At 57.9% G+C, this 16125-nt stretch overlaps 2 long non-coding RNA genes across 2 annotated transcripts; both read right to left on the bottom strand.

Annotated features, from left to right (window-relative positions):
* Positions 1 to 5162: 5162 nt before the first annotated feature.
* Positions 5163 to 7808, bottom strand: LOC135327776 (uncharacterized). The gene is made up of 2 exons (XR_010388152.1): positions 6048 to 7808; positions 5163 to 5645 (listed from the first exon to the last, which is right to left on the bottom strand). It is a non-coding gene; the product is annotated as an uncharacterized LOC135327776 (long non-coding RNA).
* A 4462-nt stretch (positions 7809 to 12270) lies between these two features.
* On the bottom strand, positions 12271 to 13672 carry LOC135327775 (uncharacterized). The gene is made up of 2 exons (XR_010388151.1): positions 13156 to 13672; positions 12271 to 12753 (listed from the first exon to the last, which is right to left on the bottom strand). It is a non-coding gene; the product is annotated as an uncharacterized LOC135327775 (long non-coding RNA).
* Positions 13673 to 16125: the final 2453 nt, after the last annotated feature.

The following is a 16125-nucleotide window of genomic DNA, read 5'->3' as shown; positions in this document are numbered from 1 at the left end:
TCCTACTGAAAAGGCATGTAGCCATGTTGCACTGGAAAAAGTAGAGAGGGATGGAAAGTCATCACTAGTATTTTATTCTGCAGCAAATTTGAGATTGTGCTTTTCTTCTTTCCTTGAATTACCACATCCATGGGGAATCCTAGGCCTGGACATAGAACAATGGTGCTACATGCGATAGAAGTCTGGAGCTACAAGATAGTCCCTCTCTAAAGGAGTTTGTAACCTGCAGTCTACAGCCAGCAAAGTGAGAGAAGTTGCAAATGCTGCAGACTGATCTCCCAGGTGTTGGCAGGTATTTTGTTCCTTGAATAGAGCTACAGTGTGAACCCCACGCTTTCAGACTTGCTCAGCATGCAGCAGCACCTCTGAAGGCCCTGCCAGAGCCCTCTCAGCAGCCCAGCACAGCCCAGCCCAGCGCAGCCCAGCCCAGCACTGCACAGCCCAGGACTGCGCACGGAGCCAAGCAGAGGCTGCAAGAGAGCTCTGCGGCCCTGGGCTGCACTGGGCAGGAGGGAGTGTGTGCTGGTGTTGGTGGGGCAGCATGGGGGCCGTGGGTGGGAGGAAGCCCCTCCGCCCAGCTCTGAGAGCTGAGCTCTTGCTCTGGTGGGGGGGGAGAGCCTGTGTACCGGGCTGCTTTGCAGGAGGAGCCCTTTGGCCCTGCTCTGTGCAAGAGCCCTTGTTCAGGTTGATCAAGGGCTGTGGTGCCAGCCTGCCTGGCTGGGGAAGGCGAGAGGTTTTGTGGGCAAAGGGGAGGCCCCGGCAGAGGCCCTATGGTGCTGCTGGGACTGCCCAGGCCTGTGGGCATGGTTCCAGTCAACTGGCTCAGTGAGTTTTGGGAGCAAGCATCACTCTCGGCTCCAAAGAATGGTGCACAGAGGTTTATTTCCAGTGGCGCCGGGGTGACGAAGGTGACGAGTGGGGCGCTTGTTGCTGGTGCCTCTGCGCAGGCACAGAGCAAGGCCAGGGCTCCTGGGAGCTGCCACTGCGGCTGCTGCTCCTCTGTTGGGAGCACCAGTGCGGCTGGCCAGGTGCCCTGGACGCCCGCCGTTGGGGTGTTTGTGGGGCTGCGGGGAGGACATGGAGGGAGAGTGAGCTTGTGGCAGGAATGAGCGAGAGCAGGTGCTCTCTTCCTTACACAGGGGTATAGATAGTTGTAACAGTGTCACTTTCTAGGGTTTCAGGTACGTGGCTTGGTGCTTTTAGGCACACATATTTAATTTCTACTACTGAACGTTCAATAATACGACGAATACATCCAAAAGCAATGCAAATTACAATAGAGAATAGCAACACAGATAACATAAATTGCAGTAAACTATTCAACCATCCTTGAAAATTTAGTCCTATCCATTCCATTAAGCATCCAAACCAGGAATCATATAGGCTTCCCTGGGTACGGGCTGAATCAGCTGTGACCTCACGCGTGATTTTGATTTGGGTAGAAAGTGGTTCAGTTACAGTTGGGATATAGATGCAGCATTGTTCTGCTGACAGGTTTACATACAGGCGTACTCCACCATGTCGCAATAACATTGAACCTAAGGCTAATCTCTTTGCAATAGTCATTTTAGTGGTGGCTTGTAACTGCTCATTGAGGAGCTCATCTGCCTGAGTGGAAGCATTAGCTAACAGCTGGAGTTGGTCTGACAGCTCAGCTATTGGTACACGGTTTCTAGAAAGATCATAATACCAAGCCAAAAGTCCCTCAAATACCCATGCTGTTTTCTTTTTCGCTTGCTCTCCCCGAGAGAGGTCGCGCCAAAGAGAGGTAGGTGCCTGTTTGGAATGAACTCTCCTGACTAAAGGAGCAGACGGTAGCCCTGGATAGTAGCTTTCAGGACACAAAAGTGGTACTACTAGGGTACATGGGACTCCTCCTAAGGAGGCAGGGAGAGTGCTCTAAAGATGTTGAATGTTACAAGCCCAGGCCATGCCTTTCGGGGCAGGGACATCAGCAACATTGCAGTTGGGTATTGGTAGTGGGCCAGAGACCATCGTTTTACCTAGATCAGGGTAATCACCAATGCGATACAGGTACGGAGTATGTGGCATTGACTAGTCAAAACACAATGGACCTTGGAATACAGCCCGTGCAATTGGAGGATAACGTAGAAGGTAATGGTCTTGGGGTGAAGTGGTGCCACAATGAATTAAACAGTTGCAGGTATGAGTTTTCTTTGGGAATATCCACGAGGTCAGGGGTTTCCACGGAGATCCTCTGGGATTGTTAGAGACGAACCATGCACAGGAACAAAATGCACATCCAAACCCATTTCCCCAGGTGCAATCGGTAGCACAGTTTTTGTTGAAGTTCTTGTTCGAGGGTCTCCAGGGTAGGCACTGGCAACAGCATGCACCTTCACAATTCGAGGCGAACTTGGAAGGTCGCTCTGTACACCAAGGTATGCTCTCTGGCATTGTTGACCAGAATGGTCTCCTCGGTCCCAATCACTCGTGTTAGCTGCTAAGCCCCAAGGGAAAGAAGAACAAGGTCTAGAAACCTTTCTACTAAGATAATCATCAGCACAAATGGCAGCATCATTCCAGCAGTGTGCAGGCCAGGAATATTTACTGTTAGCTGCGTAGGTAGTAAAGGTAAATGAGCCAGCCTTCTTCCAGAGGCTGAGGCAGCGCTTTCCCCAGTCAGAAGGTGGACATGCATGGATTTTCCGTGCTGCCTCCTCCACCGACCCAGGGGTATGCAGGCAGGCTCTTATGGCACTTCCTTAATTAGTTGGCCAAAGTTATGAATTTGTTGTAGGATTAGATGGCTTTCAAGATGCTGGGTGGTAGATTCACTGGCTCGGCTGGTTCCACGCGACAACACAGCCGTCAGACACATTGCTGCGTTAATTTTGAGAAGCAATATTCGAGGCCCAGCACACACATTGCTAGAATTACTGGAGCAGCTCTTAGTGCCCATTGCCATCCTGGCATCAGCATTCGGAGTCCTAATCATGTTTGTGAAGAGGATGGTGCCAACGACCTTTCTTCTTGAGCTTGAAGATGAGAGCTGAAAAACAAAAGAAGAGGTCTTGGGGAGGTGCCCCCAAGCCTGTGGAACATGAATTTCCTTCCCTCCTTCAAGGGCTCTTATCCAGGATCAAGGACCCTTCGGTCTCCTTAAGATACCTTCAAGAGCGCCTACAGTTGGGAGTCAGACTTGTACTTTGGCACCGGCTGCTAAGCAGGTGGCAAGTTCTCGCGAGTTTCTTTGGGGAAAGAGCTGTTGTGTCCCAGGTGGAAAAGCCTGTGACAAGGGGCTACCAGCAGGTCCAAGTGGCTGTTTGAGGATTCTAACAGCTCTCCAGAGCCTATCACCCCATGGGGCAGTCTTTAAATGAAGCTGCCGCTTTAGCAATCCGTTTGCTCGCTCTACCGTTCCATTGGCCTGAGGGTACCCCGGAGCATGTCTGTTCATTTTGGCCCATTCTTTAACTAGCTCATTACGCAAGTGAGTGCCATTAGCGCTTTGCATGGCCTCTGGTGTAGGCAGACTAGCAAAGCATCGGGTTAGGCCTTGACTCGTTCCTCGTCCAGTGGCATGGGAACAGGGATGTACACATAATAGGCCTGAGCAGACTTCCACTCCTACCAAAATCGATTTCCACCCCTGCACTGTTTGAAGGAGAGGTCTGATGCAGTCTACCTGCCAGGTAGACCATAACCCTTTCCCGTCCTTAAGCTTTAGTGGCTGAGCAAGCAAGGTAATATGATCTTGAGTTCTAACTTTGCATTCTGGGCAACTGGCTACAATATCCCGTGCTGCTAACTTACTTAAAGGCCATCCTCGAGCAGTTGCTGCTCGCCGGAGACCTTCTGCCCCAGAGTGGCCCCTCTTATTATGGAGCCACTCACCAAGTCTCCAGAATGCTCTATCGATTGTTCTGATTTGAGCTCCAAACTGGTGAATTATGTGGTGAATGAGTTGGTACTATAATCCCCCTCGGCTCTAAATCTTTTATTGCTTGGGTTATGGCTACTCGTGCTATGAGGGCAAGGGGGTATGGCCTTACATAACTACTTTGCTAGGAGGGAGAAGGGGTGTCTTCCTCAGGAGCCAAATGTTGCTTACCATAGGTGAGGTGTTATTCTGGGGGATGCTGGTGTCCCCAGATGCCCACACATGTCCCTGAGAAATTGGAGCCCCTGTATCTATTAAAAATCGCCCTGGAGCACACATCGCTCCAGTGAGCAATACTACATGAGCGCCCCCCTCGCCCCCCCCTTTATCGTCCCACCAAAATGCCTGTAGCCTGCGGACGGGGACCGTTGTCCGAGACTCAGGCAGACCTAATTTCCTGAATCCGCCCCAGTTATGCGACGCAATTCCTCCCAAACTTCATTATGTGGACTACCGAAAAAGGATTCTGCTGGTCCACCCCTATTGGGGGAGCAGACGGGGACCCGCCCGGGTCGGGGCAACCCAGTTCTGTCTTCAGAAAGCCCTCCACCAGTGCCTGCAGCTGCGGAGTAGGCATTCCCTGTATAACCAGCCGAGGAATACCTGCCTTAAGGGCCTGCCCCCACACATCATTGCTGTGTTTAACTGCCTCTGCATTCCGGGACTGAGGCATTTCTCTATTCTTCTTCTCCCATTTGGACGGGATTGGCATGGGCTTCCATAGGGGAATCCAGGGGGTGTGTGTGCTGGTGTTGGTGGCGCAGCGTGGGGGTGGTGGGTGGGAGAAAGCCCCTCCACCCAGCTCTGCGCTGAGCTCTCACTGTGCTGGAGAGAGCCCACATGCCGGGCTGCTTTGCAGGAGGAGCCCTTTGGCCCTGCTCTGCCCGTCTCACCCTCCTTCCCTCTCCCTCGCTGCCTCGGTGCCCGCTGCGTGCCTGGGCTCCTTGCTTTGCGTCCAGAGCAGTGGTGCCCCCCTTGCCTCAAGCATCCCCAGGGCTGCTGGAGGCTCCTCGACTCTGGCCCAGGCCTTTGCCCACACACTCCACATGCAAGGGCTCTGTGCAAGAGCCCTTGTTCAGGCTGGTCAATGGCGGTGGTGCCAGCCTGCCTGGCTGGGGAAGGCGAGAGGTTTTGTGGGCAAAGGGGAGGCCCCGGCAGAGGCCCTTTGGTGCTGCTGGGACTGCCCTCGCCCGTGGGCATGGTTCCAATGAAGGGGTTTGGTGAGTTTTGGGAGCAAGCATCACTCTCGGCTCCAAAGAATGGTGCACAGAGGTTTATTTCCAGTGGCGCTGGGGTGACGAAGGCATGTAGCTCAGCGGGGCGCTTGTTACCAGTGCCTCTGCGCAGGCGCTGAGCTCTGTGCTTGCCCGAAGTAGCTGCTCCTTGCCTGGTGGCTGCTGGGCGCTCGTCGTCTCCTTCGCAGGAGGGCAGCACATCTGCGGATGCCCTTGCGCAGTCGTCTGAAGCCCCCACAAGTGCAGCCTGGGCAAAGCAGGGAGCCCAGCACCGCTCTCCAGCGGGCACCGCGTGCAGCGGGAGGGGAGGCCGTCTGCAGTGGTGGGGGCCAGAGCTGCAGGGTGGTCCAGCGTTGCAGAGGTGGGGCAGAGGAGGGCTCCCCTGCGCGTTGGCGCCTGAGCTGCGCAGGGCGCGAAAGAGGCCGCCAGGCTCTGGGAGACGGCTGCTGAGCTCCGGGCAACTCCCCGCTGCCGTTGCCCAGGCTGCCAGCAGCGCCCAGAGGCCCCTGCAGAGGCCCAGAAAAGGCGGGGTTAGTGGGGAGCCTGCAGCCTCCGCCCGGGTGCCCCCAGCTGTGGGCAGGCCTGCCCTGGGCAGGGAGAGCGGAGGCTGGAGGCAGGCTGTGGGGCAGGAGAGGGAGGGTGCCCTTGCTGCAGGTGCTGCTGGAGGGCAGAGCGGGTAAAAGCGGGGGGCCTCTGCCTGCTCGTCTCTGCCAGCGTCACAGGCAGCAGGGCAAGCAGAGGCTGAAGCGGGGCGGAAGCCTCCCGCAGGCAGGCCGGCCCTGGCCAGGCCGCTGAGCTGCCCGCCAAAGCGGGGCCCGTGCACACTGCGCCAGGGATGGGCCCTGCCGCGGGCTCAGGCCTGTCCCTGTGCGGGCAGTGCTTGGGGCAATGGTAAGGCCGACTCCTACCTGGGGCCCGAGGCTATCCAGGACAGCCGTGGAGGCCACCGTCAGGAGCACCATGAGGAGGTTGCAGGCCGAGGGGAAGCTGGGCAGGCACAGGAGCAAAAAGCTCAGTGCCACGAGCCCGCACGCGGTCCTCAGGCTCTGAGGCTCCATGCCGCCGAAGGGAGCGCGCCTCACGTGTGCAGTCCTGTTTCAAGAGTGCAAGGCAAAACACAGCAGCCAGCTCTTAGCAGCGGTGCCCCGCCAGCCCCCCAGCCCCGGCCAGCCCAAGGGAGGTCAGCAGGAGGCCAAGTGCTGCTGAGCAAGTGCCTTCCAGCGCGGGTCCACCAGCCTCCCAGTGCCTGCCCCCCCTTCTCCGCTCTTGGGCTCACCCTTTGCACGCTGCTCCGCGCCGCTAGATTGACAGCGTCAATCCACCCCCAGGAGAAGAGCCCAAGGCCGCCAAGAGAGCACTTCTGGAAGAAGAAGGGCACAGTGGGCTCCCTCGCTCTGCCTTGCCTGGTTGCCCGCTGCGGGGGCTGCTTTCACCGCTCTTCCCCTGGGACACCCTGTCCTCAGCACCAAGCGCGCACAATCGTTGCCGGACATTGCTGGGCCTTGCTGAGGGGCTGTTTCCACGATTGTGGCACTCGGAAGGGGACGTGTGGAGGGAGGGGGCGTCCAATGGCAGGCTGCAACCCAGCTGGCTGCCCAAGGATGGCGCCTGCAGGGGTTTTGGGGTGCGGAGGAGGCCGACAGAGCCAGGCCGATGGCCCCGAGAGGAGGAGAGCCTGGGGGGAGACCAAAGGAGGCAGCTCTTACCCGGCCGCCTTGCTGCTTCGTCCCCGCTCAATGCCACACTCTTCACCTGCTCACTCGCTCGCTGGCTCACAGGCAAAGTGACACCGGAGGCTGCCCCAGCCCCGCCTCCACAAAGAGCAGGGCTTGTGATGCGATGGCGACATCACTTCAGGACCCCCCGCCGGGCTGAGCTGTCCCTTGTGTCACCCAAGCACTGACCGCTGTCAGCACTGCAAGGGCAAGCCCAGGACAGCTGCGGCCAGCAGAAAGCCCGCCAAAACCGCAGCCCCGTCCCTGGCAAGCCCCTAGGAAGGCGGTGGCCTTTGCGTGGCAGTGCCAGACTCCTGTGTCCTGGCCACGCAGGCGAGCGCAGCAGTGCCGTCTGCCCGCACGCTTAGGCCAGTGCCAGCGCCCAGCACGCTCCCTGATGGCTGCGACGGGAGCGGGCCCTTTGGCTGGTGGTGCCAGGAGGGCTGGACAGGCAGCAGCCTGCGCAAGGCCTGCGTGGGAGGGCTGGGGAAGTGGCCGGGGTGTGTCACAGGGACCCTCTCAGAAATGCCTGACTCAGGGCTGGTGCCTTCCTGAAGGCCCCACACGGGGCTGCAGCTCTCTGCCGGGCCTGCTGCTGCCAGCCCCACGCCCAAGAGCCACAGCAGAGCCAGAGGCCACAAGCCAAGGAAGGAGAAGCAGGCCGCAACCTGGGCGGAGGCTGAGGGAAGCTGAAGGAAGGGAGAGCGGGAGGCCCAGCAGCAGCCGGTGCCAGCCGATGGCTCTCAAGGCCAGAGCAGATGTCTGCACCAAGGAGATGCCATCGGCAGTGAAGAGCAAGGCCAGGGCTCCTGGGAGCTGCCACTGCGGCTGCTGCTCCTCTGTTGGGAGCACCAGTGCGGCTGGCCAGGTGCCCTGGACGCCCGCCGTTGGGGTGTTTGTGGGGCTGCGGGGAGGACATGGAGGGAGAGTGAGCTTGTGGCAGGAATGAGCGAGAGCAGGTGCTCTCTTACTTACACAGGGGTATAGATAGTTGTAACAGTGTCACTTTCTAGGGTTTCAGGTACGTGGCTTGGTGCTTTTAGGCACACATATTTAATTTCTACTACTGAACGTTCAATAATACGACGAATACATCCAAAAGCAATGCAAATTACAATAGAGAATAGCAACACAGATAACATAAATTGCAGTAAACTATTCAACCATCCTTGAAAATTTAGTCCTATCCATTCCATTAAGCATCCAAACCAGGAATCATATAGGCTTCCCTGGGTACGGGCTGAATCAGCTGTGACCTCACGCGTGATTTTGATTTGGGTAGAAAGTGGTTCAGTTACAGTTGGGATATAGATGCAGCATTGTTCTGCTGACAGGTTTACATACAGGCGTACTCCACCATGTCGCAATAACATTGAACCTAAGGCTAATCTCTTTGCAATAGTCATTTTAGTGGTGGCTTGTAACTGCTCATTGAGGAGCTCATCTGCCTGAGTGGAAGCATTAGCTAACAGCTGGAGTTGGTCTGACAGCTCAGCTATTGGTACACGGTTTCTAGAAAGATCATAATACCAAGCCAAAAGTCCCTCAAATACCCATGCTATTTTCTTTTTCACTTGTTCTCCCCGAGAGAGGTCGCGCCAAAGAGAGGTAGGTGCCTGTTTGGAATGAACTCTCCTGACTAAAGGAGCAGACGGTAGCCCTGGATAGTAGCTTTCAGGACACAAAAGTGGTACTACTAGGGTACATGGGACTCCTCCTAAGGAGGCAGGGAGAGTGCTCTAAAGATGTTGAATGTTACAAGCCCAGGCCATGCCTTTCGGGGCAGGGACATCAGCAACATTGCAGTTGGGTATTGGTAGTGGGCCAGAGACCATCGTTTTACCTAAATCAGGGTAATCACCAATGCGATACAGGTACGGAGTATGTGGCATTGACTAGTCAAAACACAATGGACCTTGGAATACAGCCCGTGCAATTGGAGGATAACGTAGAAGGTAATGGTCTTGGGGTGAAGTGGTGCCACAATGAATTAAACAGTTGCAGGTATGAGTTTTCTTTGGGAATATCCACGAGGTCAGGGGTTTCCACGGAGATCCTCTGGGATTGTTAGAGACGAACCATGCACAGGAACAAAATGCACATCCAAACCCATTTCCCCAGGTGCAATCGGTAGCACAGTTTTTGTTGAAGTTCTTGTTCGAGGGTCTCCAGGGTAGGCACTGGCAACAGCATGCACCTTCACAATTCGAGGCGAACTTGGAAGGTCGCTCTGTACACCAAGGTATGCTCTCTGGCATTGTTGACCAGAATGGTCTCCTCGGTCCCAATCACTCGTGTTAGCTGCTAAGCCCCAAGGGAAAGAAGAACAAGGTCTAGAAACCTTTCTACTAAGATAATCATCAGCACAAATGGCAGCATCATTCCAGCAGTGTGCAGGCCAGGAATATTTACTGTTAGCTGCGTAGGTAGTAAAGGTAAATGAGCCAGCCTTCTTCCAGAGGCTGAGGCAGCGCTTTCCCCAGTCAGAAGGTGGACATGCATGGATTTTCCGTGCTGCCTCCTCCACCGACCCAGGGGTATGCAGGCAGGCTCTTATGGCACTTCCTTAATTAGTTGGCCAAAGTTATGAATTTGTTGTAGGATTAGATGGCTTTCAAGATGCTGGGTGGTAGATTCACTGGCTCGGCTGGTTCCACGCGACAACACAGCCGTCAGACACATTGCTGCGTTAATTTTGAGAAGCAATATTCGAGGCCCAGCACACACATTGCTAGAATTACTGGAGCAGCTCTTAGTGCCCATTGCCATCCTGGCATCAGCATTCGGAGTCCTAATCATGTTTGTGAAGAGGATGGTGCCAACGACCTTTCTTCTTGAGCTTGAAGATGAGAGCTGAAAAACAAAAGAAGAGGTCTTGGGGAGGTGCCCCCAAGCCTGTGGAACATGAATTTCCTTCCCTCCTTCAAGGGCTCTTATCCAGGATCAAGGACCCTTCGGTCTCTTTAAGATACCTTCAAGAGTCCCTAGAGTTGGGAGTCAGATTTGTACTTTGGCACCGGCTGCTAAGCAGGTGGCAAGTTCTCGCGAGTTTCTTTGGGGAAAGAGCTGTTGTGTCCCAGGTGGAAAAGCCTGTGACAAGGGGCTACCAGCAGGTCCAAGTGGCTGTTTGAGGATTCTAACAGCTCTCCAGAGCCTATCACCCCATGGGGCAGTCTTTAAATGAAGCTGCCGCTTTAGCAATCCGTTTGCTCGCTCTACCGTTCCATTGGCCTGAGGGTACCCCGGAGCATGTCTGTTCATTTTGGCCCATTCTTTAACTAGCTCATTACGCAAGTGAGTGCCATTAGCGCTTTGCATGGCCTCTGGTGTAGGCAGACTAGCAAAGCATCGGGTTAGGCCTTGACTCGTTCCTCGTCCAGTGGCATGGGAACAGGGATGTACACATATTAGGCCTGAGCAGACTTCCACTCCTACCAAAATCGATTTCCACCCCTGCACTGTTTGAAGGAGAGGTCTGATGCAGTCTACCTGCCAGGTAGACCATAACCCTTTCCCGTCCTTAAGCTTTAGTGGCTGAGCAAGCAAGGTAATATGATCTTGAGTTCTAACTTTGCATTCTGGGCAACTGGCTACAATATCCCGTGCTGCTAACTTACTTAAAGGCCATCCTCGAGCAGTTGCTGCTCGCCGGAGATCTTCTGCCCCAGAGTGGCCCCTCTTATTATGGAGCCACTCACCAAGTCTCCAGAATGCTCTATCGATTGTTCTGATTTGAGCTCCAAACTGGTGAATTATGTGGTGAATGAGTTGGTACTATAATCCCCCTCGGCTCTAAATCTTTTATTGCTTGGGTTATGGCTACTCGTGCCATGAGGGCAAGGGGGTATGGCCTTACATAACTACTTTGCTAGGAGGGAGAAGGGGTGTCTTCCTCAGGAGCCGAATGTTGCTTACCATAGGTGAGGTGTTGTTATTCAGGGGGATGCTGGTGTCCCCAGATGCCCACACATGTCCCTGAGGAGTCACCCATCTGTGCCCAACTGAAATGTCTATTCCTAACCAATTTTCTTCTCCTCCTCCCATAACGTACTTTCTGGACCTTTTCTCACCGGGAAGGGTGAGATGGATTTGCACTGATGGAATTCGACAGGGTTTCCCTTTGATACCCTGAATCCAAACAGCTTGATGATGTAATTTCCGTCCTCCAACCTGACGCCACACATCAGCTGTGATTAAAGAAATTGGAGCCCCTGTATCTATTAAAAATTGCCCTGGAGCACACATCGCTGAGCAATACTACATGAGCGCCCCCCTCGCCCCCCCTTTATCGTCCCACTGAAATGCCTGTAGCCTGCGGACGGGGACCGTTGTCCGAGTCTCAGGCAGACCTAATTTCCTGAATCCGCCCCAGTTATGCGACGCAATTCCTCCCAAACTTCATTATGTGGACTACCGAAAAAGGATTCTGCTGGTCCACCCCTATTGGGGGAGCAGACGGGGACCCGCCCGGGTCGGGGCAACCCAGTTCTGTCTTCAGAAAGCCCTCCACCAGTGCCTGCGGCTGCGGAGTAGGCATTCCCTGTATAACCAGCCGAGGAATACCTGCCTTAAGGGCCTGCCCCCACACATCATTGCTGTGTTTAACTGCCTCTGCATTCCGGGACTGAGGCATTTCTCTGTTCTTTTTCTTTTGATCTAACAGTGCGGGCGGTCACTGCTCGGACTGGCTTTGGTGCACGGGGAGCTTCACTCTCTGCCCCCGTTTCCCGAACTAAGGTCAGAACCCGATGACTCACCTCTGCCCACGTCAACGGCACATTCTGAAGCTCATTCTTAACACTACTCAGTGCAAGCTTTAGTGCGGCTGTAGCACCCCTTATTCAGGGTCCCATTTGGACGGGATTGGCATGGGCTTCCATAGGGGAATCCAGGGGGTGTGTGTGCTGGTGTTGGTGGTGCAGCGTGGGGGTGGTGGGTGGGAGAAAGCCCCTCCACCCAGCTCTGCGCTGAGCTCTCACTGTGCTGGAGAGAGCCCACGTGCCGGGCTGCTTTGCAGGAGGAGCCCTTTGGCCCTGCTCTGCCTGTCTCACCCTCCTTCCCTCTCCCTCGCTGCCTCGGTGCCCGCTGCGTGCCTGGGCTCCTTGCTTTGCGTCCAGAGCAGTGGTGCCCCCCTTGCCTCAAGCATCCCCAGGGCTGCTGGAGGCTCCTCGACTCTGGCCCAGGCCTTTGCCCACCCACTCCACATGCAAGAGCTCTGTGCAAGAGCCCTTGTTCAGGCTGGTCAATGGCGGTGGTGCCAGCCTGCCTGGCCGGGGAAGGCGAGAAGTTTTGTGGGCAAAGGGGAGGCCCCGGCAGAGGCCCTTTGGTGCTGCTGGGACTGCCCTCGCCCGTGGGCATGGTTCCAATGAAGGGGTTTGGTGAGTTTTGGGAGCAAGCATCACTCTCGGCTCCAAAGAATGGTGCACAGAGGTTTATTTCCAGTGGCGCCGGGGTGACGAAGGCGTGTAGCTCAGCGGGGCGCTTGTTACCAGTGCCTCTGCGCAGGCGCTGAGCTCTGTGCTTGACCAAAGTAGCTGCTCCTTGCCTGGTGGCTGCTGGGCGCTCGTCGTCTCCTTCGCAGGAGGGCGGCACATCTGCGGATGCCCTTGCGCAGTCGTCTGAAGCCCCCACAAGTGCAGCCTGGGCAAAGCAGGGAGCCCAGCACCGCTCTCCAGCGGGCACCGCGTGCAGCGGGAGGGGAGGCCGTCTGCAGTGGTGGGGGCCAGAGCTGCAGGGTGGTCCAGCGTTGCAGAGGTGGGGCAGAGGAGGGCTCCCCTGCGCGTTGGCGCCTGAGCTGCGCAGGGCGCGAAAGAGGCCGCCAGGCTCTGGGAGACGGCTGCTGAGCTCCGGGCAACTCCCCGCTGCCGTTGCCCAGGCTGCCAGCAGCGCCCAGAGGCCCCTGCAGAGGCCCAGAAAAGGCGGGGTTAGTGGGGAGCCTGCAGCCTCCGCCCGGGTGCCCCCAGGTGTGGGCAGGCCTGCCCTGGGCAGGGAGAGCGGAGGCTGGAGGCAGGCTGTGGGGCAGGAGAGGGAGGGTGCCCTTGCTGCAGGTGCTGCTGGAGGGCAGAGCGGGTAAAAGCAGGGGGCCTCTGCCTGCTCGTCTCTGCCAGCGTCACAGGCAGCAGGGCAAGCAGAGGCTGAAGCGGGGCGGAAGCCTCCCGCAGGCAGGCCGGCCCTGGCCAGGCCGCTGAGCTGCCCGCCAAAGCGGGGCCCGTGCACGCTGCGCCAGGGATGGGCCCTGCCGCGGGCTCAGGCCTGTCCCTGTGCGGGCAGTGCTTGGGGCAATGGTAAGGCCGACTCCTACCTGGGGCCCGAGGCTATCCAGGACAGCCGTGGAGGCCACCGTCAGGAGCACCATGAGGAGGTTGCAGGCCGAGGGGAAGCTGGGCAGGCACAGGAGCAAAAAGCTCAGTGCCACGAGCCCGCACGCGGTCCTCAGGCTCTGAGGCTCCATGCCGCCGAAGGGAGCGCGCCTCACGTGTGCAGTCCTGTTTCAAGAGTGCAAGGCAAAACACAGCAGCCAGCTCTTAGCAGCGGTGCCCCGCCAGCCCCCCAGCCCCGGCCAGCCCAAGGGAGGTCAGCAGGAGGCCAAGTGCTGCTGAGCAAGTGCCTTCCAGCGCGGGTCCACCAGCCTCCCAGTGCCTGCCCCCCCTTCTCCGCTCTTGGGCTCACCCTTTGCACGCTGCTCCGCGCCGCTAGATTGACAGCGTCAATCCACCCGCAGGAGAAGAGCCCAAGGCCGCCAAGAGAGCACTTCTGGAAGAAGAAGGGCACAGTGGGCTCCCTCGCTCTGCCTTGCCTGGTTGCCCGCTGCGGGGGCTGCTTTCACCGCCCTTCCCCTGGGACACCCTGTCCTCAGCACCAAGCGCGCACAATCGTTGCCGGACATTGCTGGGCCTTGCTGAGGGGCTGTTTCCACGATTGTGGCACTCGGAAGGGGACATGTGGAGGGAGGGGGCGTCCAATGGCAGGCTGCAACCCAGCTGGCTGCCCAAGGATGGCGCCTGCAGGGGTTTTGGGGTGCGGAGGAGGCCGACAGAGCCAGGCCGATGGCCCCGAGAGGAGGAGAGCCTGGGGGGAGACCAAAGGAGGCAGCTCTTACCCGGCCGCCTTGCTGCTTCGTCCCCGCTCAATGCCACACTCTTCACCTGCTCACTCGCTCGCTGGCTCACAGGCAAAGTGACACCGGAGGCTGCCCCAGCCCCGCCTCCACAAAGAGCAGGGCTTGTGATGCGATGGCGACATCACTTCAGGACCCCCTGCCGGGCTGAGCTGTCCCTTGTGTCACCCAAGCACTGACCGCTGTCAGCACTGCAAGGGCAAGCCCAGGACAGCTGCGGCCAGCAGAAAGCCCGCCAAAACCGCAGCCCCGTCCCTGGCAAGCCCCTAGGAAGGCGGTGGCCTTTGCGTGGCAGTGCCAGACTCCTGTGTCCTGGCCACGCAGGCGAGCGCAGCAGTGCCGTCTGCCCGCACGCTTAGGCCAGTGCCAGCGCCCAGCACGCTCCCTGATGGCTGCGACGGGAGCGGGCCCTTTGGCTGGTGGTGCCAGGAGGGCTGGACAGGCAGCAGCCTGCGCAAGGCCTGCGTGGGAGGGCTGGGGAAGTGGCCGGGGTGTGTCACAGGGACCCTCTCAGAAATGCCTGACTCAGGGCTGGTGCCTTCCTGAAGGCCCCACACGGGGCTGCAGCTGCCTGGTGCCCAGGGGGCCCCTGTGCCTGTGCCCTGGCAGCCGCCATGCTGCCCGCTCTGCACGCAGCTGTGACCACACAGGCTCTGTGGCGGCTGCCAACTCAGCTCCTGCAGGGCCAGGCTCTGCCCCTCGGCCCGCCGCGATGCCGCAGCCCAGCTGGGCACGGGAGGCTGCAGGCCAAGGAGCCCAGCCCCAAGCCATGGGCGGCAGGGAGCAGCTCTGGGCCAGGGCAGAGGGCAGTTTGGCTGCCATGGCATCTTCACGCGAGTTGAGAGTGGCATGAGATGAGCGCTGGCTTGAGAGGCTTCCAGTGAGGCTGGGAGTGAGGGGCAGGCAGGGCAGATGCTTGCGGCAGGAGCTTGCCATGCCTCGCTGTGCCCAAGGCTGGGGGTGCAGGGCCCCAGCCCAGACAAGCCTGCCTGTGCTCAGCGGGAGGGTGGCAGCAAGGCGGCAGCATGTGCCCTCTGCCGGGCCTGCTGCTGCCAGCCCCACGCCCAAGAGCCACAGCAGAGCCAGAGGCGACAAGCCAAGGAAGGAGAAGCAGGCCGCAACCTGGGCGGAGGCTGAGGGAAGCTGAAGGAAGGGAGAGCGGGAGGCCCAGCAGCAGCCGGTGCCAGCCGATGGCTCTCAAGGCCAGAGCAGATGTCTGCACCAAGGAGATGCCATCGGCAGTGAAGAGCAAGGCCAGGGCTCCTGGGAGCTGCCACTGCGGCTGCTGCTCCTCTGTTGGGAGCACCAGTGCGGCTGGCCAGGTGCCCTGGACGCCCGCCGTTGGGGTGTTTGTGGGGCTGCGGGGAGGACATGGAGGGAGAGTGAGCTTGTGGCAGGAATGAGCGAGAGCAGGTGCCCTCCACTTGCTTCAGGTTGAGTTTTGTGAAGGACTGTCAGCCTGCTCTTCCCAAAGCTCTCCCCCTCAGTTGTGGGACAGCAGCTTCCTGCACGCTTTCCAGCACCTTCCCGGAGCTGAAGGACACTTGTCTGTGATGCTGGGGAGTGAGCGGCAGCTGCTGCTGCTGTGCTCCGCAGCTGCGCGTGGGTGCCCAGCCCCTGGGTGCTTGGTGACGCTGGCTCCTCTGGCCTGGGGCAGCTCTTCCCCTCTGCTGTCTTGCTCAGCGTGCAGCAGCACCTCCAAAGGCCCTGCCAGAGCCCTCTCAGCAGCCCAGCCCAGAACAACACAGCTCAGCCCAGCCCAGCACAGCCCAGCCCAGCCCAGCCCAGCACTGCACGCCGAGCCAAGCAGAGGCTGCAAGAGAGCTCTGCGGCCCCGGGCTGCACTGGGCAGGAGGGAGTGTGTGCTGGTGTTGGCGGGGCAGCGTGGGGGTCATGGGTGGGAGAAAGCCCAGATACATGGGCTTATAGTTATAACATACAGTTATGTCAACAGACATAAACTGAACAGTGTCTGAGTACATGCATGTTTTTGCAGTGTGTTATGCCATCTTGCAATTCTACCCATGATTTTCTTGGTGTTTGGTGCATCGGCCCCTGGAGTCAGGGTATGTATAAGAACATCACTGTGAAAGCAAGGAGACCATTTTCCAGCTCTTGCCAGAGAACCAAGTGGGCATATCTAGTCCTTGGTCT

Source organism: Dromaius novaehollandiae, chromosome 3, assembly GCF_036370855.1.
Source record: "Dromaius novaehollandiae isolate bDroNov1 chromosome 3, bDroNov1.hap1, whole genome shotgun sequence".
NCBI classification, from domain to species: domain Eukaryota; kingdom Metazoa; phylum Chordata; class Aves; order Casuariiformes; family Dromaiidae; genus Dromaius; species Dromaius novaehollandiae.
This window is presented reverse-complemented; position numbering and strand designations above follow the sequence as displayed.